General features: G+C 43.2%; 1 long non-coding RNA gene across 2 annotated transcripts in view; it reads left to right on the top strand.

Annotated features, from left to right (window-relative positions):
* Window positions 1-21,130, top strand: part of LOC138667472 (uncharacterized) — a 137,568-nt gene extending 116,438 nt beyond the window's left edge. For both annotated transcript variants that reach the window (XR_011318776.1, XR_011318777.1), the window contains 2 exons: window positions 5,578-5,667; window positions 19,881-21,130. This is a non-coding gene — a long non-coding RNA (uncharacterized lncRNA). The remainder of the gene's footprint in view (window positions 1-5,577; window positions 5,668-19,880) is intronic.
* Window positions 21,131-23,230: the final 2,100 nt, after the last annotated feature.

Raw genomic sequence — 23,230 nt, 5'->3', positions numbered from 1 at the left:
AAAGTGCATCATTAAACATTTTCTATCATCTAACTCAATCTCAATTTTATTAGCATTCTCTAGGTTTCTGACTACATACTATCAACTATGGAAACACAATTCTATCTAGATTCAAATTTTTAACCTTATCTACTATATAATTGTCTAAGGGTCGCTTCTGTCTGTCCTTCTGTCTGTCTGGCCCGGTTATTCATTCACTGATTGGTCTCGGCAGCTGCCTGTCATGGCTGCCGCGACCAATCAGCGACGGCCACAGTCCAGAAGAAAATGGCCGCTCCTTACTCCCCGCAGTCAGTGCCTGTCGCCCGCATACTCTCCTCCGGTCACCGCTTATACAGGGTTAATGCCAGCGGTAACGGACCGCGTTATGCCGCGGGTAACGCACTCCGTTACCGCCGCTATTAACCCTGTGTGTCCCAAACTTTTTACTATTGACGCTGCCTATGCAGCATCAATAGTAAAAAATGTAATGTTAAAAATAATAAAAAAAACCTGCTATACTCACCCTCCGTAGCAGCTCGCGCCGGCCACCATCTTCCGTTGCAGGTTCCGGTGGCAGAAGGACCTGCCATGACGTCACGGTCATGTGACCGCAACGTCATCACAGACCCTGCGCACCTGCGCGAGAAGGACCTGCCATGATGTCACGGTCATGTGAGCGTGACGTCATCACAGGCTCTGCGCTACAAAGACCTGCCATGACATCACGGTCATGTGACCGCGACGTCATCACAGGTCCTGCGCTCATACCAACCCTGGGACCAGAAGCTGCCGTGGACTACAAGGTCTCCCTCGGAAAAGTGAGTATATGTTTTTTTAAAAAATTTTTAACCTGTGACAAACCTGGCTGGGCTATATACTACGTAGCTGGGCAATATACTACGTGACTGGCCAATATAATACGTAGCTGGGCAATATACTACGTGGCTCTGTGCTGTATACTACTTCGCTGGGAAATATACTACGTCACTGGGCAATATACTACGTGACTGGGCAATATACTACGTCGCTGTGCAATATACTGCGTGGCTCTGTGCTGTATACTACTTCGCTGGGCAATTTACTACGTAGCTGGGCAATATACTACATGGCTGGGCAATAAACTACGTGACTGGGCAATATACTACGTTGCTGTGCAATATACTACGTGACTGGGCAATATACTACGTAGCTGGGCAATATACTATGTGGCTGGGCAATATACTACGTGACTGGGCAATATACTACGTCGCTGTGCAATATACTACGTGGCTCTGTGCTGTATACTACGTCGCTGGGAAATATACTACGTCACTGGGCAATATACTACATGACTGGGCAATATACTACGTCGCTGTGCAATATACTACGTGGCTCTGTGCTGTATACTACGCTGGGCAATATACTACGTAGCTGGGCAATATACTACGTGGCTGGGCAATATACTACGTGGCTGGGCAATATACTATGACTGGGCAATATACTACATGGCTGGGCAATATACTACGTAGCTGGGCAATATACTATGTGGCTGGGCAATATACTATGTGACTGGGCAATATACTACGTCGATGTGCAATATACTACGTTTCTCTATGCTGTATACTACTTCGCTGGGAAATATACGTCGCTGTGCAATATACTACGTGGCTCTGCGCTGTATACTACGTCGCTGTGCAATATACTACGTGGTTCTGTGCTGTATACTACGTCACTGGGCAATATACTACGTCGCTATACTACGTCACTGGGCAATATACTAAGTCACTGGGCAATATACTACGTCACTGGGCAATATACTACGTGGCTGGGCAATATACTACGTCACTGGGCAATATACTATGTGTCTGGGCAATATACTACATGGATGGACAATATACTACGTGACTGTGCAATATACTACGTGGCAGAGCAATATACTACGTCACTGGGCAATATACTACGTGGCTGGGCAATATACTACGTCACTGGGCAATATACTACGTGTCTGGGCAATATACTACATGGATGGACAATATACTACGTGACTGTGCAATATACTACGTGGCAGAGCAATATACTACGTGGATGAGCAATATACTACGTGGATGGACAATATACTACGTGGATGGGCAATATACTATGTGGGTTGTGCAATATACTACGTGGACATGCATATTCTAGAATACCCGATGCGTTAGAATCGGGCCACCATCTACTGTAGTCTGTTATATTAACCCTGTAATATATTAACCCTTCGGCAAAGCACAACAATTAGACATTGACCCTTTATGGGTTCGGATAACTCAATGAGGTAGTGCAATATCAATCACATCAAGATTCAAGCCAGTTTAGCAACAAAAGTGACGTGATGGAAGGGACCCATTACAAACCCCCAACGTTGGTCTCGGGCGGGCTACAAGACGTGTATCCTGACCCAGAATTCTGCCACACCAACGGGTTTTTCTTCAGGTCTGAAAAACAAAACAGTTCTCACAACAAGATTAACAACAGTCTCTGTTGGAGGCATTCTCTGTAAAAGCCTCCATTGTAAAACCAGTAGGAAGCACCTTTAAGAAGGTGCAAACTATATACAAGACAGTTTGTGAATCATTCACTGTCCATGATTCAAATGTTCTTAAAGCAACAGGCCATGAGTAACTTGTGCAAAACACAGGATCCCTTTAACATGGGACCCCTTTAAGAAATAACCCTTGATGGGTTTAAAACAGCAAAAAGAGTTAGAGAACTATGTACAATCAGTGTTCCTATTTGGTGGTTTATGAAGACGGTTTCCATGGCGGCACTTGGCACTGGATTCTTCCTGGCCTGGGAAGAGTTGGATCCAATATTACACCTGGTACCAGGTAAATGCCATGAGTCCGTTGATCATGGATGGTCAAGTCAATCGCAGCAACAGAAGTTTGCGTAGCTTGCGTATGTTTGTTAATTACAGCAGAGGTAGCAGCTGTTGCCTCAGTGGTAGCGGTAATATGCACAGTAGGGGATGTATGGGTCTGTGGGTTTGCTTGTAGTTTATGTAGCACCGGAGATGGTTTCTTAGACACTAGGTGGTGCAATGAGTAGGGCGCATCCCCTAACATCCCGTGCACACCAGCCGTCTTCATTCCAGTAACGAGTGTAAACTACAACATCCCCTGGGTATAGGTCTTGGTCCGAGTATCCCTCTCTAAGGTGAGGTTCCACCTCGTCCCTGGTAACATGAATCTTCACCGGTAGTCCTATTTCCTGAATACAGCCCTCCCTTTTTGAAGATGGAAGACCACTACTACACCCCATGTCAGTGGGAGGCTGTCCTGCCCTTCACATCTGACCTTTTGCTCCTTTTCCCTCCTCCACTGCGATATCAAGCACAGCCTATATTCCTCCCAAGGGAGGATTCTGACATGGGGCCAGTTCAGTCCAGCTTTCGGGGCGTCATCTGTCAGGGTTTTGGCGGTGGTAGCAGGCGCTGAAGCATGGTTGGTGGCTGGGGAAGGAGCGATCGCTGGAGCGGGATCGGTCACTGGGGCAGGGTTGTTTTCGGTACCTGCACTTGATGCGTCCCCACCTGCGCTCGTCCGATCCGCTGATGAGGATACTGGGATCAGCTGTTGTCCGGACCGCAACTCTTCCAGGGCATTCTGTCTGTATAGGGCGGCTTCCTTGTCTCTGCTGTCACCTCCCTGTTGCCCAGGGACCGGCGGTTCAGCTTTCCCACTGATGGCTCCAAGGAGTACACATCCTCCAACGGTCTGAGTACTCCCCTGGTGGCAAGGGATTGCATTGGATCGGGTCGTTCTCTTTCGGATACCCGTTGGTCGCCATCTCTGCTCCTTCCCGGTCCTTTTCCCGCTCTCTCCTCCGGGGGCGGTTTCTTTTTCTTTGTCTCCTCCCTCCATTGAGGATCAGAAGGCGGATCTCGGCTGCTGATGGACACGTCCTTAAGGTACAGAGGTATTTGGACTGGGCGGCCATTATTTTTCGCGCTCTCAGTCAGTTCACGCCCACGATGGCACACCCTTCTTCTTCTGCGCTCTTCGTGGCGCTGTAATGGCGACGGTTTTGGCGGGAATTTTGGCGGTCTTTTGCAATACACAGTCCTTTAGTAAATCACAGTTCAAGCACAATTCTGCACAGTCGCTAGGCGCACATCCTGCAGCCGTAGTCGGAGGGGGCGGTTGTCACTTTTGGCACCGCTCTGATGGTCTCCTCCCATGTTGGCCCGCCCTTCTCCTGCGCTCTTCGTGGCACGACAATGGCGACGGTTTTGGTGGGAATTTTGGCGGTAAATGGCAATACACAGTCTTTAAGCGCACACAGTTCAAATACGATTCTGGCACAGTTCTTAGGCGCACATGACCCGATTTTCAGGCTTAAGTAGATCCTGTTCGTGATGCCAAAAGGTTGGAGCGCCCCCAAGGGCAAGGGGGTACTCGGTATCGGGTCCTTCGGTTCACAGGGGGATGTCACGGTGGCTGACCCGGTCCGTGTCCCTCGGGAGGTCCGTTTAAAAGGGAAAAGGTCTTTAAAGGGGAAATGTTTGTGACGCCACCGGTGATATTCGGTCAGGGTGACCGAGGCTGCTTTAAGGGGTCCACTGGGGTGATGTTATGGCAGCTAGATGGTATACCTTCCCACAGGTGAAGTATGTCCCCAGGGCTTCCCAGTGTGTAGATGGTGGATGGTGTGAGGCACGGTGAAGAATGAGGGCACAAGGTTGCAGTCTCTTTACCTTTTACTGAAGGCTTCAGCATCCACAGTCCAGGGTACCACTGGGCAGACAGAGTCTGCCCGGTTTGGAGGCAAATCCAGAGTCCCCTTATCCAGGTAGAAATCAGTAGCCTTCCTCTAGTGCCGTGGTGTTGTAGTACTTTACTGCTAAGCATGTCATAAGGTCCTCACAACTGTTGAAGATGTTACAGATGTTATGTCTCTCTCTGTCCCCAGGATGGATAGGACAAACCCGTATGACCGGTGGCTTGAGGGGTTTTACAGGGACTCTATCATGCCCCAGCCTCTAAGCAGTGCTACCTTGCCTCCTGGGTATAGGGAGGGCAGGTAATGCGAAATTAGCTCTCCTGCCGATCTGTGAAGCAAGGCATAAAGGACTGTTGCTCCCTCGGTGTTCCAGCTCCCGGGATCCTGCGCCTCAGAAGGAGGCAGCCTGTGTAGGGCAGAACTCCTCTGATATTCACTCCTTTGCTACGACTTCTTCACCCTCTGTACAATGCAGTTCTCCTTCAGTGTCTCTTTCTAGAAGCTGCCACACTCAGGGCAAGCACAGCTCCGTGTCCTTCTCTCTCGGCCTCTTCCCACCCCTGTCAGGGACCAACTACCTGAGCCAAGCTCAGCCAACAACTAACTCACTTCCTCCCCAGGCAACCAGTTTTACCCAAGTGTGAGGAGTGCCCTAATAAATAGGAGCATAGCTCTCCCTGGTGGCCTGGAGTGAGAAATGTCTTGCATGTTTGTGATACCTGGATTTGGTTGTCCTTCTTTGCCTCCAAACGTAACATCACTCCCCCTAGAGGAAAAATAACATTACTGCAATGACCAGGACCCTGGGGCGCTGCAATAGCGATCAGCTATTGATGACTGTGTCTTTATTTTTTGCAGAGATGTGTCCTGGCTGGAATAATTGATGGTGGTCTGTGCTGGCTGAAGAAGAAAAGTGAAGAAGAAGGACTTCAACTAGAGATGTCACCGGTGAGTCAATGTATTACATGTACACACACACTATATACTGTGAACAGAGCTCCTGTGTATAATGTCGCTGGTGATCACTGTAGTACCTATACACTGACACTATATACAAAACTCCTGTGTATATTGTCACTGGTGGTCACTGTATTACCTGTACAGTGACACTATATGCAGAGCTCCTGTGTATAATGTCACTGGTCATCACTGTATTATCTGTACACTGATATTATATATAGAGCTCCTGTGTATAATGTCACTGGTGATCGCTGTATTACCGGTACACTGACACTATATACAGAGCTCCTGTGTGCAATGTCACTGGTAATCACTGTATTACCTGCACACTAACACTATATATAGAGCTCTTGTGTATAATGTCACTGGTGGTAATAACAGTTTTGTTAGTAGTTTGGTTTGTATTCATGATTAGTATTGTAGTATTCAGTCACTATGTGATCGTAATATGTGGTCTGGTCGCGGTGTGGTGGTATTTATCCCCTATATGTGGTATTATTCGGTCACTATGTGGTGGTAATTTGTAGTCTGGTCATGGTATGGTGGTAGTTATACCCTATATGTGGTATTATTCGGTCACTATGTGATGGTAATTTGTGGTCTGGTCATGGTATGGTGGTATTTATCCCCTATATGTCATATTACTCGGTCATTATGTTGTGGAATGTGTGGTCTAGTTATGGTGTGGCGGTATGTCTCCTTGTCTGTGGTATTATTTGGTCCCTATATCCTGGTAATATGTGGTGTTATTCGGTAACTATGTGATCTGTTCATGGTGTGATGGTATTTCTTCCTGTATGTGGTATTATTGGTCTTGGTATAGGGGATTGTGTTGTGTATGGCGGTCATTTGACCTCTCTGATATTAATTAGGAGAAGATTCTTTATTTCCATTAGAAATTAGATACTTGGATCACAGCGTCAGAGATGCACTTACAGGGATTCTCCTGTGAAAAAAGTAATCGCCTCTCCACAGGATTAGTGATAACGTATTGGTTGGTGGTAGGGGGGAGGGTTCTGACTGCTGGGACTCAGTCGGCAGGGAGCTTTTATCCCCATTAGACTGGAGCAGTATGTCCGACTTGACCACTGATCCATTCATTCACTCTGTGGCTGCTCTTGTTTTTTTCTGGAAGCCCCCAAAGAGAATGAATTGAGCTGTGATCAGACTTCTGAACTGCTGTTGCATTTTAAAATGGGGATAAGCGTCCTGTCATGGATAAAATTTCCCCATTCTTCCAATCGGTGCAGTTTCTAATGGTCGGACCTAAGCAATCGCCTATCCGATGGAGCCTATGGATCGGTGATAACTTGTTTTAACCATAGAACCTTTAATGTAAAATACCATAATTGTACATCCCCGTTATAGGGGCGCACATTAGATGTGCAGGAGCCCCCTGTGTTTTCCAGTCGATGCTCCACTATAATGGGGATAACGACTTACGGATATTTGTATATAGCTGTAAGGTGGGCCCCTAGAGTCCATTCCCCTGGTGGGTCCCAGACACCCCAGTCTACCCTGGACACAGTAAACATAACATAATGTACCAGGTGGCGAGTGAAGGCATAATAATTCATTTAGGCACTGTCAGACCATCTTACTCTGTGTGGGGCACTGTGGGACCATGATAATGTGTAAGCGGCACTGTGGGAGCATCATAATGAATGGTGGGAACTAAGGGGGCTTCACACTGTCTGGTGGGCAGGGCCGGCTCCAAGTTTTTGAGGGCCCCGTGCGAAAGAGTCTTAGTGGGCCCCCCCCTTTAATACATACCACGATTCATGATCGCATATAAACACAGCCATGTAGTATATAACACAGCCCACGTAGTATGTAGCACAGCCCACGTAGCATATAACACAGCCACGTAGTATATAGCACAGCCCATATAGTATATAGCACAGCCACATAGTATATAACATGGCCCACGTACAAGTGGTGTTCAAAAGTCCTGCATAGGCGTGAAGAAAACTATGTTTCATACTTCTGCATCTCTACAGTGAAACTGGTGGAACAGATATGTTTTTGTAATCCCTCATTGTATGCCATACTCATTTTTGAATGTCCCAAGTGTATAAATTGTTATGGTATGTGCATTTTTGATAATTTTTTTACAGCATAACCATACCTACACTAGTACAGTGTGTAGAATGGTGAACAGGTTTCTAAGTTCACTAACTTCCAATGCAAGTTCACACAGACTTAAATTTTACTTTTTAAGATTTATTATTTTTTATTTAATTCAGAGTGTTGAGCAGAAGGCAGCATTTTCTTATTAAGGATGTCTATGTATTTTTTTGCATTAACCATACCCTCCACAATATGAAGCCTTCCAACACCATTGGCTGCCATACAGCCCCAGACCATTACTTTCATCGGATGTTTCACAGAGGAGCTCAAACACTCTGGCTTGTACTCTTCATGTGGGAACCTTCTCACATAAGACTTGCCACATTTCCTAAAATGCAAAAAGTGCTTTCATCACTAAATAGCACTTTTTCCCACTCCTCCTTCCTCCATTTTAACTATTTCAATGCCCACAGTTTTCGCCTTTGTCTTTGTATGGCTGTCATCAATGGCTTCTTTCGGGCCTTGCACCCTATCAATCCTGCTTCCAATCATCTCTTCCTAACAGTTGATGTTGCTACCTCAATATTGCACTTTTCTTGCCATTCTCGCAGAAGCTGAGGAGAGCTGAGCTTTCGATTGGCAAGGGATGTTCTTATCAGTACTCTATCCTCCCTTTTAGTTGACTTTCTGGGCCGACCAGATCTGGGCCTGTCCTGGGTGATTTCAAGCTGCTTATGTTTCTGCAAAATTCTTACGACTGTACTCTGATTACAGCCGACCTTCCTTGCGATCTGGGGGCCAGTATAACCCTCTTCATGTAGCACCACAACTCGCACACGATCCTCCGCTGGCAAAAATCTGAAGGCTCCCATCATAAAACTCTACAGTATGATTCACTAGATAGACCAACAGATAAAACAAACAAACAAAGCAGCAGATGTGATGCAATGTAATGCAATGTGATTGGCTGCCATATCCCGGTTATGATGGTCCCAAGAACCTCATCTGTGATTGGCTAATTTTGGATCTGAAGCTGTACAATGTTTAGTTCTGATTTCAATTCCCATATTGTTGCAATAATTTCAGGCAAAACTGCTTCAAAAGCTAAAAATATTACAGGGAAAGAATGCAAAATTGTATTCTGAACAAAACGATATATAATATGTCATATTAGCATCGAAGATATTCGACAGAAAACGTTTAAAACTTGAAAAATCAATCAATTAATCCTATGCAGGACTTTTGAACACCACTGTAGTTTATAGAACAGCCATCTAGTATATAGCACAGCCCACGTAGCATATAACAGCCCACGTAATATATAACACGGCACACGTAGTATATAGAACAGCCATGTAGTATATAGAGACACTTGTCCCATATAGTGCTGCACAAACGTTATTGCCCTATAAGATGCTCCATACAGACACTTGCCCCATTTGCTGTTGCTGCGATAAAAAAAAAAAATCACATACTCGCCTCTCCGTCGCTCAGGCCCCCGGCACTTTCAATATTCACCTGTCCTCATTCCAGCTGCCGTTCCATCTTCTTCAGCATCTTCTGCACTGAAGCTCAGGCAGAGGGCGCGCACTAGCCACGTTACCGCACCCCCTCGGACCTCAGCGTCACTGCAGAGGACGCAGTATAATTAGACAGCCCCCGGCCGCTCCCCCTCCCCTGCCGAGTCAGCTCCGTGATGTGCCGCTACCTGAGGGCCCCTGGGGGAGCGGTGGTCCTAGGCACTGGCAGCTGCCTGCCCTTAACGCTGGCCTTGAATGGGCCCCCCTGTCTCGCCAGGGCCCATATGTTTTCATTTTTTGACTAGCGCTTGCTTATTTACTGTGACTTTTTTACAACACAGTATTTTTTACCTCGCTGTGCGCTTTTGTGTCTTCAAGTTTCTTGGTGGTGTGAACAGGTTTCTACAGACTTCTTCACTGTGCAAGTAGCCCATGTGTTTTTGGTTCTTTAATTGTTCTCTTGTTTCTACAAGACTGGGGAGTCCACCACTCCTCTGTGGGTCATTTGCATTGAAGCTGTTCCATCTTGCATGTCCACATGGATATTTTCTCTCTGAACCCTGCTTATACAGGTACTATACAGATGATCAGGTTTTTAAATACATCAGATAGGGATTATATACATTAGATAGGACTGCTCTATTATGGGTATACCTTGACGATTGGTGGAGCAGCTTAATATACATTTTTTTGCAAAAAAAGTATTAACTAAATACCCTGTATTTTTTTCATTTTTTGACTAGCACTTGCTTATTTACTGTGACTTTTTTTTACAACAGATTATTTTTGACCTTGCTGTGCGCTTTTGTGTCTTCAAGTTTCTTGGTGGTGTGAACAGGTTTCTACAGACTTGTTCACTGTGCAAGTAGCCCATGTGTTTTTGGTTATATAACAGCCCACGTAGTATATAACACGGCCCATGTAGTATATAGAACAGCCATGTAGTATATAGAGACACTTGCCCCATATAGTGCTGCACAAACGTTATTGCCCCATAAGATGCTCCATACAGACACTTGCCCCATTTGCTGTTGCTGCGATAAAAAAAAAAAAAATCACATACTCACCTCTCCGTCGCTCAGGCCCCCGGCACTTTCAATATTCACCTGTCCTCGTTCCAGCTGCCGCTCCATCTTCTTCAGCGTCTTCTGCACTGACGCTCAGGCAGAGGGCGCGCACTAACCACGTCACCACGCCCTCTGACCTCAGCGTCACTGCAGAGGACGTGGAAGACGGAGCGGTGGATGGAACGAGGAGCAGGTGAATATCGCTCAGCGCTGCGCTCCCCTCCCCGTTATACTCATCTGCTTCTGGCGCTGTGCAGTCCCTGCTTCCCGGCGCCGGCAGCTTCTTCCTGTATTGAGCGGTCACCGTTACCGCTCATTACAGTAATGGGAGGTGGAACTGCATATTCATTACTGTAATGAGCGGTACCATGTGACCACTCAGTACAGGAAGAAGCTGGGGAGCCGGGGACCTGCAGGGACCGCACCAGCTGCCAGGAGTAGGTGAGTATAATTAGACAGCCCCCTACCGCTCCCCCTCCCCTGCCGAGTCAGCTCTGTGATGTGCCGCTAGCTGAGGGCCCCTGGGTGAGCGGTGGTCCTAGGCACTGGCAGCTGCCTGCCCTTAACGCCGGCCTTGAATGGGCCCCCCTGTCTCGCCAGGGCCCCGGCACTTGCCCGGGTACGCGGGGTGCTGACACCGACCCTGCTGGTGGGCACCACGGACATATCATACTTTATCATGCTATATGAGGAGGCACTGTGGGGCAATATAATATATGACTGCAAGTGAGGTCATCATTATATATGAGGGGCGCAGTGAGGGTGTAATATATAGCACAGAAAGGAAATCTTACTGTGTGGGGTGCAAGGTGTGGGTACTATACTGTGTGAAACCATTGTGAGAGCATCATACAGTGTTAGGGCCCTGTGGGAGCATCATAATGCATGACTGGTACTGTGGAGGCATCATACTGTGGTGGGGGCAAGGTGGGGGCATCATGCTGCTTGTGGCACTGTATGGGGCATTGTGGGGAATCATATGAGACAGTATCGGGACATAAAGTCTGAGAGGCTCTGTGGGTACATAATGTTTGTAGGATATTTTTGGTACATCATACTTTGTGGAGGCATTATAGGGCATGATGCTGAATGACAGGACATGGTGGGACATCATTATATATGATTAATATATGATGGGCACTGAGGCGGCACCATAATGTATGAGGGGCACTGTGGTGGCATCATACTATGTAGCATGCCGTACTATGGGGGCATCAGACAATGTGGAGGGCACAGTGGGGGAATCATGATATATTAGTGTCATTGTGGGGGCATCATAATGTATGTAGGGCACATTGGGGGTATCACACTGTGTGAGGGGATATAATGAGATCATTATAATGTGTGAGAGCACCTGGTGTGCAACATACTATGTGAGGGCATCATACTTTGGGGGAATGTATGAGGATAGTACCGTATATTATGTAGGAAGTACTTTGGGGGAATTATGTAGTCTGAGGAAGTACTGTGGGACATCATAATGTGTGGTCGAATCACACTTTGTGGGGGCATTATATCACATAGGACATTTTATTGTGGGGAGGTCATTATAAATGCATCTTACCGTGTGAGGAGTACTGTATGTACATCATGCTATGTTTATGTCGAGGACTTCATTGAAGTATCACATTATATGGTGGCATCATACTGCATGAGGAGGCATCATAATCTATGGAGGGGCATCATCGTAAGGCACCATGCTTTATTGGGGCCATGAAAGGGGTCGTTACACACTCTGCAATATGTGCACTCTTTTATGTTTCTCAAAAGTGGGAGGAATATTAGCTTCAAAATATCCTTGTTCTCTTTCATACCTACTAATGTATCTACATATCATTTTTACATTTGTACTGAGGTAACCCAGTACATTATAGATCTATTATTTATCTATCTACCATCTATCTCAAATCTACTGGTCTATCTTCAGTCTATTTATTTTATCTATTTATCACATATCTATCTATCTATCTTATATCTACAAAAAAGAAAACACAGCAGCACTATGTATAAATTTAGGCCATGTGAAAACACAGAAAAACATTAACCCCTTACCGGCATCGGACGTACTATACCGTCCGATGCCGGCTCCCCTGCTTTGATGCAGGGCTCCGCGGTGAGCCCGCATCAAAGCCGGGACATGTCAGCTGTTTTGAACAGCTGACATGTGCCCGCAATAGGTGCGGGCAGAATCGCGATCTGCCCGCACCTATTAACTAGTTAAATGCCGCTGTCAAACGCAGACAGCGGCATTTAACTACCGCTTCCGGCCGGGCGGCCGGAAATGACGTCATCGCCGACCCCCGTCACATGATCGGGGGTCGGCGATGCTTGTATATTGTAGCCATAGAGGTCCCAGAGACCTCTATGGTTACTGATGAGCGGTGGCTGTGAGCGCCACCCTGTGGTCGGCGCTCACAGCACACGTGCAATTCTGCTACATAGCAGCGATCAGCAGATCGCTGCTATGTAGCAGAGCCGATCGGGTTGTGCCTGCTTCTAGCCTCCCATGGAGGCTATTGAAGCATGGCAAAAGTTAAGAAAAAAAGTTTTAAAAAATGTGAAAAAAATAAAAAAAACATAAAAGTTTAAATCACCCCCCTTTCGCCCCAATCAAAATAAATCAATAAAAAAATATCAAATCTACGCATATTTCGTATCGCCGCGCTCAGAATCGCCCGATCTATCAATTAAAAAAAAGTATTAACCTGATCGCTAAACAGCGTAGCGGGAAAAAAAATTCGAAACGCCAGAATTACGTTTTTTTGGTCGCCGCGACATTGCATTAAAATGCAATAACGGGCGATCAAAAGAAAGTATCTGCACCAAAATGCTATCATTAAAAACGTCATCTCGGCACGCAAAAAATAAGCCCTCAACCGACCCCAGATCATGAAAAATGGAGACGCTACGAGTATCGGAAAATGGCGCAATTTTTTTTTTTTTTTTTAGCAAAGTTTGGAATTTTTTTTCACCACTTAGATAAAAAAATAACCTAGTCATGTTAGGTGTCTATGAACTCGTACTGACCTGGAGAATCATAATGGCAGGTCATTTTTAGCATTTAGTGAACCTAGCAAAAAAGCCAAGCAAAAAACCAATGTGGGATTGCACTTTTTTTGCAATTTCACCGCACTTGGAATTTTTTTCCCGTTTTCTAGTACACGACATGCTAAAACCAATGATGTCGTTCAAAAGTACAACTCGTCCCGCAAAAAATAAGCCCTCACATGGCCAAATTGACGGAAAAATAAAAAAGTTATGGCTCTGGGAAGGAGGGGAGCGAAAAACGAACACGGAAAAACGAAAAATCCCCCGGTCATGAAGGGGTTAAAAACATATAATCTAGATTTTACTACTCAAAAATTTTTTTTTCAAAAAAAAGTTTTAAACTTATGGAAATGAATGAAAATGAAGGTTCTTAGCGCATAAATATGGCTAATTCATGCATGCCCATCAACCACGGCAAGGTGACCTCCCTCTGATGGGTCCCTGCTGTGCTGTACATGACGTCTCTTGGACTATCAACTTACAATTTTGGACACTCATGTCTACTCTCTCATATCTATCTATCTGTCTATCTATCTGTTTATCTAGTATCTATTGATTTGTCATCTCATGTCCATCTGTCCACCCATTATCTATCATTCTGTCTGTTTCATATCTATCTCCTTATCTATCTACCGATCTGTGCACCTCATATCTATCTATCTTTCTGTATGTCTATCTACTTATCTATCAATTTGTCCTCCTCATATCTATCTATATTTCGATCTATGTCCTTCTGTGTATCAATTTGTTTCCATCTACAGTATTTATTGATTTGTCTATCTCAAGACATATCTACATATCTATCGATCTGCCCATCTCATATCTATCTATCTCTCTCATATTTATCTCTCATATTTATTATGTATCTATTATCTATCTCATATCTATCTATCTATCTATCTATCTCATAATTATTATCTATCTATCTCATATCTATCTATCTATCTATCACATATCTATCTATCTATCACATATCTATCAATCACATATCTATGTCATATCTTTCTATCCATCATACAGTTATATGAAAAAGTTTGGGCACCCCTATTAATCTTAAGCTTAATGTTTTATAACAATTGTTTTTTTTTTTTTGCAACAGCTATTTCAGTTTCATATATCTAATAACTGTTGGACACAGTAATGTTTCTGTATTGAAATGAGGTTTATTGTACTAACAGAAAATGTGCAATCTGCATTCAAACAAAATTTGACAGGTGCATAAGTATGGGCACCCTTATCATTTTCTTGTTTTAAATACTCCTACCTACTTTTTACTGACTTACTAAAGCACTTTTTTGGTTTTCTAACCTCATTGAGCTTTGAACTTCATAGCCAGGTATATGCAATCATGAGAAAAGCTACTTAAAGTGGCCACTTGCAAGTTGTTCTCCTGTTTGAATCTCCTCTGAAGAGTGGCATCATGGGCTCCTCAAAACAACTGTCTAATGATCTGAAAACAAAGATTATTCAACAAAGTTGTTCAGGGGAAGGATACAAAAAGCTGTCTCAGAGATTTAACTTGTCAATTTCCACTGTGAGGAACATAGTAAGGAAATGGGAGAACACAGGTACAGTTCTTGTTAAGGCCAGAAATGGCAGGCCAAGAAAAACATCAGAAAGGTAGAGAAGAAGAATGGTGAGATCAGTCAAGGACAATCCTCAGACCACCTCCAGAGAGCTGCAGCATCAACTTGCTGCAGATGGTGTCACTGTACATCGGTCAACTATACAACGCACTTTGCACAAGGAGAAGCTGTATGGGAGAGTGATGCGAAAGAAGCCGTTTCTGCAAGCACGCCACAAACAGAGTCGGCTGAGGTAGCACATTTGGAGAAGCCAATTTCTTTTTGGAAGAAGGTCCTGTGGACTGATGAAACCAAGATTGAGTTGTTTGGTCATACAAAAAGGCGTTACACATGGCGGCCAAAAAACACAGCATTCCAAGAGGTTCCATCATGCTTTGGGGCTGTGTTGCCAATGCCGGCATCGGGAATCTTGTTAAAGTTGAGGGACGCATGGATTTCTCTCAGTATCAGCAGATTCTTGACAATAATGTTCATGAATCAGTGACAAAGTTGAAGTTACGCAGGGGATGGATCTTTCAGCAAGACAATGATCCAAAACACAGCTCCAAATCTACTCAGGCATTCATGCAGAGGAACAATTACACTGTTCTGGAATGGCAATCCCAGTCCCCTGAATATCATTGAACATCTGTGGGATCATTTGAAGAGGGCTGTCCATGCTCGGCGACCATCAAACTTAACTGAACTGGAATTGTTTTGTAAAGAGGAATGGTCAAAAATACCTTCATCCAGGATCCAGGAACTCATTAAAAGCTACAGGAAGCGACTAGAGGCTGTTATTTTTGCCAAAGGAGGATCTACTAAATATTAATGTCACTTTTCTGGTGGGGTGCCCATACTTATGCACCTGTCAAATTTTGTTTGAATGCAGATTGCACATTTTCTGTTAGTACAATAAACCTCATTTCAAGGCAGAAACATTACTGTGTCCAACAGTTATTAGATATATGATATATATGAAACTGAAATAGCTGTTGCAAAAAAAAACTATTTTTATAAAACATTAAGCTTAAGATTAATAGGGGTGCCCAAACTTTTTCATATAACTGTATATCTATCTATCACATATCTAACATATCTATCTATCTATCTATCTATCTATCTATCTATCTATCTATCTATCTATCTATCTATCTATCTAATATCTATCTATCTAATATCTATCAAGCACATATCTATCTATCATACATCTATCTATCTTTCTATCTATTTATCTATCACATATCTATCTATCTATCTATCCCATGTCTATCTATTTATCTATCTATCCCATGTCTATCTATCTATCTATCTATCTATCTATCTATCTATCTATCTATCTATCTATCTATCTATCTATCCCATGTCTATCTATTTATCTAGCTCATATCTATCTATCATACATCTATCTATCTTTCTATCTATTTATCTATCACATATCTATCTATCTATTTATCTAGCTCATATCTATCTATCCCATATCTATCTATCTATCTATCTATCTATCTATCTATCTATCTATCTATCTAATATCTATCTATCTATCTATCTATCTAATATCTATCTATCTAATATCTATCAAGCACATATCTATCTATCATACATCTATCTATCTTTCTATCTATTTATCTATCACATATCTATCTATCTATCTATCCCATGTCTATCTATTTATCTATCTATCCCATGTCTATCTATCTATCTATCTATCTATCTATCTATCTATCTATCTATCTATCTATCTATCTATCCCATGTCTATCTATTTATCTAGCTCATATCTATCTATCATACATCTATCTATCTTTCTATCTATTTATCTATCACATATCTATCTATCTATTTATCTAGCTCATATCTATCTATCCCATATCTATCTATCTATCTATCTATCTATCTATCTATCTATCTATCTATCTATCTATCTATCTATCTATATCTATCTATCTATCTATCTATCTATTTATCTAGCTCATATCTATCTATCTTATTTCTATCTATCTATCCATCTATCTATTATCTATCTATCCCATGTCTATCTATCCCATGTCTGTCTGTCTATGTATTTATCTATCTAATATCTATCTATCTATCTATCTATCTATCTATCTATCTATCTATCTATCCCATGTCTGTCTGTCTATCTATTTATCTATCTAATATCTATCTATCTATCTATCTATCTATCTATCTATCTATCTATCTATCTATCTATCTATCCCATGTCTGTCTGTCTATCTATTTATCTATCTAATATCTATCTATCTATCTATCTATCTATCTATCTATCTATCTATCTATCTATCTATCTATCTATCTATCCCATGTCTGTCTGTCTATCTATCTATCTATCTATCTATCTATCTATCTATCTATCTATCTATCTCATATTTATCTATCTCTGCAGTCATTTGCCCCAAATCAATAACCCTCGGGTTCCTCCTCTCGCCTGCAGTCCCACAGAAACCCAACTTCTAAGCAGATAATTTGCAGGCGTTTGAGTTTTATGCCTAAAATTAGAAGACTGAAAGCAGAAGCCTTTTTTTTCCTTTGCACAGAGGTGATTTTCTTCCAGCGGTCGCAGTGAATGCCAGATATTTTTTTTTTTTTTTTTTGCAGATGAATTTTTTTTTATTATTTTAAAGGGACAACTAAATAACCCAAAATATGAACCCGTGCGCCGGATCTACTGCATTGCCACACATCTTTTACTTATAAGCTGACGGGAGCTGGGGAGGGCATTGTCCACAGGAGGGGGAGGCGGAAAAGAGCGGAAAAGAAGCGTCTAGAAGATCATTTCTTGACAAACTTTTTTTCTTATTTATTTATTTCTTTTTTTTTTTTTTTTGCTTTTTTTTTTTCTGAAGAAATGTTGTTCCAGGGAGTGTCTGTGGCAGCTTGGCAGAAAATCCAGACGTTACCTCATAGCTGTAGACAGACAGCAAATTTTCTATGCCAGCCTAACGCTGCAGGAGTATTCAGCCTTGTGCCTTACTGATTAGCACTTCTGTTTCAAGGGTTTTGCTGCAGTGTTGGCTTCTGAGGGTACTTGCTGTGTCTTTTGTCCAAATCGGATAACGGATAAGGTGATGATGGGCTCGAGGTAATCATTTTTAACGTCTTAAAGATATAAATATATAATTTCAGCTTATTTGATTGTTTTTGGATCTGTCTCCTTCCCATAGAAACTCTTAGTAACGGATGGATGTGGAGGAGAAGGTGAAACGTTAAACAATACATAAAAAAAAACTTAAAGTATTGAAATAAAAATGACTTAAAAATATAATAAAATATATTAAAAAACGTAGAAAAAATGTATAACAATTTTCCAATCTCCTAATTTATTTCTGTATTGATTTCGGGCAAAGGACTAAAAAAAAAAAAATACAATAAACCTCTTCTAATAAACAACTATGCCAACCCCTTCACCCCGCCGCGGCTGTCTGCATCTTAACCGTGCCATTTGACTTAGACGCAGAAGGAAAACGAGAAATTGCAACAGAGGTGCGAGACTTAAAGGTACAATAACATGAAAGCCAAAGCAACGGCTTCACTCTATCCATTTTTTTTCAGTCATTTTAGTCCTTTTTTTATGCATTTTATTTATATTGTACTCCCTCATTGGGAGGTGAAATATATTTGTAGCTTGCAAATTAATTTAAAGGCACGGTATCCCACATATTAACCCACAAAGAGGAGGAGCTTGTGCACATTTACATAAAAGAGATCTTAGGGCAGATACAGGATTATGATTTGGGGGGGAAGATTTTTCTTCCAATGTTTTTTCATACTCTTTTCAGAGATTTTTGAGTGGTCTTGGTCTTCTATGTGGGTGATGGATATTAGGAGAACACCACGAATACTGTTGCAGCTGTTAAAGCTTTCACCTAGTTTCCCACAGACCTTATGGCATTGGCACAGTGTGGGGGTCGCCAAAGGGGGGTTATTAAAATAAATAGAGGATAATTAGAATTGAGCAAAACATTTGCAGAACCCTGGTCCAGGTGCCACATTGGTAGTCCATGGGCACCGGACTGGTCCGGAGCCCAAAGAACCTCCTCCTATTTGCCATATCTTTGGCGCCTCTTTCAATTGGTAGGTCAGGTGCCGCATCATCATTTTGGCGTGACACATGCATGATGTCCTTCTGGAACTTTTAATAGGAAGTGGCGCCTGACATGTCGGTTCTGGTCCTCGGACTACCAACGTGGCCCCTGGACCAGTGTTCTGCAAACACTTTTGCTCAACTCTACGTACTTTCTTTTTTTAAGAAGTGGCGTTTCTAGAGCCGAATATGCAGGGAAATCAAAGGTATTTGCACCGCTCCGGACATCATCATGAGAACAACACTGTTGGATTCTGTGCCTTGCGCCCCCTGACCCACCACCCTCGGCCATGCATGACCTACAAGATGTTAGCGTGCCGGCCAAGATGGACAATAATGGTACAACATAATACCACCTGTCTGCAGAGGAGAGGAGGACACATCAATACATTTTAAGGGGGTACATAGAGGGCATTTATACTTTCTGAAGAGGACACTTTTGTTTTAGGTGGGTGCTCATGGGGTATTATTACTACTGGGTTAGGTGAAGAATGCTCAAGCGCTGGCGACACATGCCAAGCAACTGATTTATGGTGGAAACTTTCTGCTGTGTGCCTGACCGCATGCTTCACTATTTGAACAGGACGGTTTATACAGCTTATCCTGAGGAATAGAATGCCAGACCTACAGTGAGGACCGACACATTCACAGTCACATAAGTAGGAGAAATAGGGGATGCATCCCTGTATAATAATGCACGTTCAAATACCATTCAGGTTCACCGTAATTCTCGCCTAAGCATAACATGGCAGCTGCTGCAGATGGTTTTAGTAGTTTTTTTGTTTTCCTATTTAGCCCTCGTCCTGTCTAATCTCCTCTCTCCTCAGCCTCCTCCCATCTTAGGTACAGACTGATATCAATGAAGTTACCGCGCAGAGGCTAAGCACATCAGGTGCCGCCGCGGGCATTAACAAAGCCAACACCAGCACAAAGTGTTCGCATTAACCTGATTACTATTCAGCCTCTGTCACAGCCAACCGGTTTGGAAATCTTACGGTGTCATCCAAAATGGAAAGGTCAGAACAAGAGGAAATAGAAAAAAAAAAAGAAAAACAAAGAAACGCGCGGGGATGATGGAGTGACCTATCGGATCAAAAGGAAGTCAACCTTTCATTGTCTCACATTGAGCACCGCCGCCAAAGTCTGGAAAAGTTTTTTTTTTTGCTGCAGCTGCACGCGTTCCTATTCACTTCAGCCCAAAGAAACACAAAAGCCTCAGTAAATAAAGCTCCTCAAGTATCACTTCCACGTTCACCTCTCCTCTTATTGATCTGCCCGGCATGCAGATGGCGAGCTTCGTCATCCTAACCCGCGGTCGTCTGCGGCGAAGCGAGCACCGTCGCATTTTCGCTGCACTATTGTCTATTTAGGTCACTTGGCTTACACAAATCAGGCCAAGGTTTCCATTGGCAAAGAGACAAGAAGACCGCAGGGTGGTTAAATTGTAAAGCAAGCGCCTTCCTCCGTGCTGCCTGCAAATGGGATAAAAAATAGAAATGCCACTAGATGGCTAGAAGGCAAGGGGAGGGAGGTGAAATTTAAGTAATGGGGTAATTCTATTCTTTTTGCTCTGTAAACACTCATCTAGCACCCCCTTCTCTGTTTGGAAAAAGGAATAAGTGATAGATATATAGAAAATATATATATTTGTCAAAAATAAGACCCACCCCTGAGTAGCCTGACCCCTCCCCCACATTACTGATTATGGCAAAGCCACATCCAACCTTTTTGCTGACAAGTCACTTTTGAAAAAAGCAAAACTGCAGTGTAAAGCATGAGGAAAAGACGAGGCATAGCTTTACAGTGCTGAGGTAGCAGTTTCCCTGGTTCCTGGGTGTCCCAAAAGATGATTTGCCACAAAGGAACGGCTTAGGACCCAACAACTTCACAGAGGGGACAGAGCAGTCGAAGTCTCTGAAGATGAAAGGAGGGGTGGATTTCAGACTAGATTCTACTCTGATCGACAGATGGAGCTACTGATCATGGCTATGCCTTAATAAAGCAGAGCTGCACTATAAAGCATGGCAGGTCAACACTTTTTTTGCTTAAAAAAATGATTACAATGGATTGAATTCAGTACCAGAAACAGCTTAGAAAAAATTGCTTTAGATAAAAATGTTTTTTGCAAAAAAAAAGAGAGGGTTGTCGAAATGCAGTTGCTTCTGGAAATAAAACTTCTGCAAAGGATAATTGTGGAAATGCTTTATGATTGCAGTCGAGCATTTAATTAGCCGATTAGAGCAATTAAACATTGACAAAGTAAATGGCACATGTGATTAATGAAATCAATCTGTACAAAGTAACAAGATGGAAGGGAATAGTGCGAGCAGTGGCCCCAGAAATAAAATTGAGGGGAGGGTGGGGGGAACTGCGGCTGGTATTGAGTCAATTCAGGAAAGATGACAGGCGCTATTATTTGTATCCTAATGTTAAGTATACACAAGGCGCTGCAGGCAGGCGTGTGACACTACAACCTCCAGCAGGGCATGACGACTGGAGACGACCGAAATGCAATTCCATTGTGTCTTCCTAGTCAACATCAATAACAATGAATAGAATTTTGAGCAAAAGAACAGACGGCGGGAATAATATTCAATATTCAGTGCGAGGGAGGTAAGGGGGGCTCATACTTACAGGAGGCGGATGAATACTGAGAAGAAAATTAAAGGGCTGCTCCTCTCTCACGACAATAAACCTTACTCATTATTTAAGGAAAAGTTCTGCAACTTTCTAATATATGGCACTGTGCAAAAGTTTTAGGCAGATATGGAAAAAATGCTACAAAGTAAAAATGCTTTTCAAAAACGGAAGTGTCAATAGCTTATTTTTTATCAATTAGCAAAATGCAAAGTGAATGAATTAATGAGAAATCTAAATCAAATTAATATTTAGTGTTACATTCAAAATAGCAATTGTTCTAGGTTCACTTGCATATTGTCAGAGGTTTTTCAGGTATATGATTAACCAATTTTACCAAATTGGTGACAATGAACATCATTTTCTTATGTAAATTGAAACACAGCCATTAACAGAAATGAAGACACCTGTGTAGGAGGCTAAAAACTGGGTGAGGAACAGTCAAACTTTAATACGGTACAAAGGTGAGGTGGTTGAAGACAGGTTCATGTCACAGATCATATACCGTGGCAGGACTGAGCACACCAACAAGATACAGGGTAGTTATACTGCACCACCAAGGTCTCTGCCAAACAAAGATTTCAAAGCAGACTGGGGATTCCGGGTGTGCTGATCTAGCTCTTTTGGAGAAATCACAACAAATAGGCAACATTGAGGACTATAGACAATGTTGTCAGTCAAGAAAACTTAGTGCGACAGATGAAACACATTATGCTTACATTCATTCAAAATCGGAAGATGTCCAGCAGTGCAATCAGCGCAAAACTAGCAGCATCCATTAGGACCCAGCTATACTCATTTACTGTTCATAGAAGTCACAAATGTTCTTCATGAAAGAATAGTGTCACGCTGGTGGCGCGCATGGTTAGTGGGCACCATGCTACTCACTGCCAATGCCGCTCTGCTCCTCCTCATGTCAGGCCATCTCATTAAATTGCCTCTTAATGCACTCCCAACACTGCTGAATCTTCCTGTTGTCTCCACCTGGCTGTGCGGAGGCACGGCCGGACTCTGCAGGAATTTCACCCTCTGTGTCCTGCAGAGTTCTACTTCTCTGGCCTATCCCTGCCAGCAAGGGATATGTTAGGAAGGTCTTCTTTCCACTACTTGTCTGAAGTTAGGTTCCTAGTTACAGACTGTTTCTAGTTATCTGTCTTGGTGCATTCCTGCTTTGACTCTACTGTTACTGACCCGGTTTGTGTACTCGTTTTGTCTGACCTCTCCACTTCTGACCCTAGCTTTGCATTCTGGAACATTGTTGCCTGCCCCAACTTCAGACTTCCTGACCATGTCTCTGTTTATTCCCTCTGGGCTTCGCATCTGTGCCTCTGACCATCCCATCAGCTGCTGCAGGGCTGGGGAGTGCCCTGGAGTTGCACTTCATGGCTATCCTAACGGCCCAAGCATATCATCATCAGAGGCTCTAGTGAAGGTCAGGTGGCCACTTAGTTACGTCAATTCAGGGTAAGTCAGGTCAGTGACGCAATGGGGCCATACCCACCGCGTGGCCAAAAAGCAATACTATTTACATGGATGTGAC

This window comes from Ranitomeya imitator, chromosome 2, assembly GCF_032444005.1.
Source record: "Ranitomeya imitator isolate aRanImi1 chromosome 2, aRanImi1.pri, whole genome shotgun sequence".
Classification (NCBI taxonomy): Eukaryota; Metazoa; Chordata; class Amphibia; order Anura; family Dendrobatidae; genus Ranitomeya; species Ranitomeya imitator.
The sequence above is the reverse complement of the archived record's forward strand: the minus strand, read 5'-3'. Positions and strand labels throughout refer to the sequence as shown.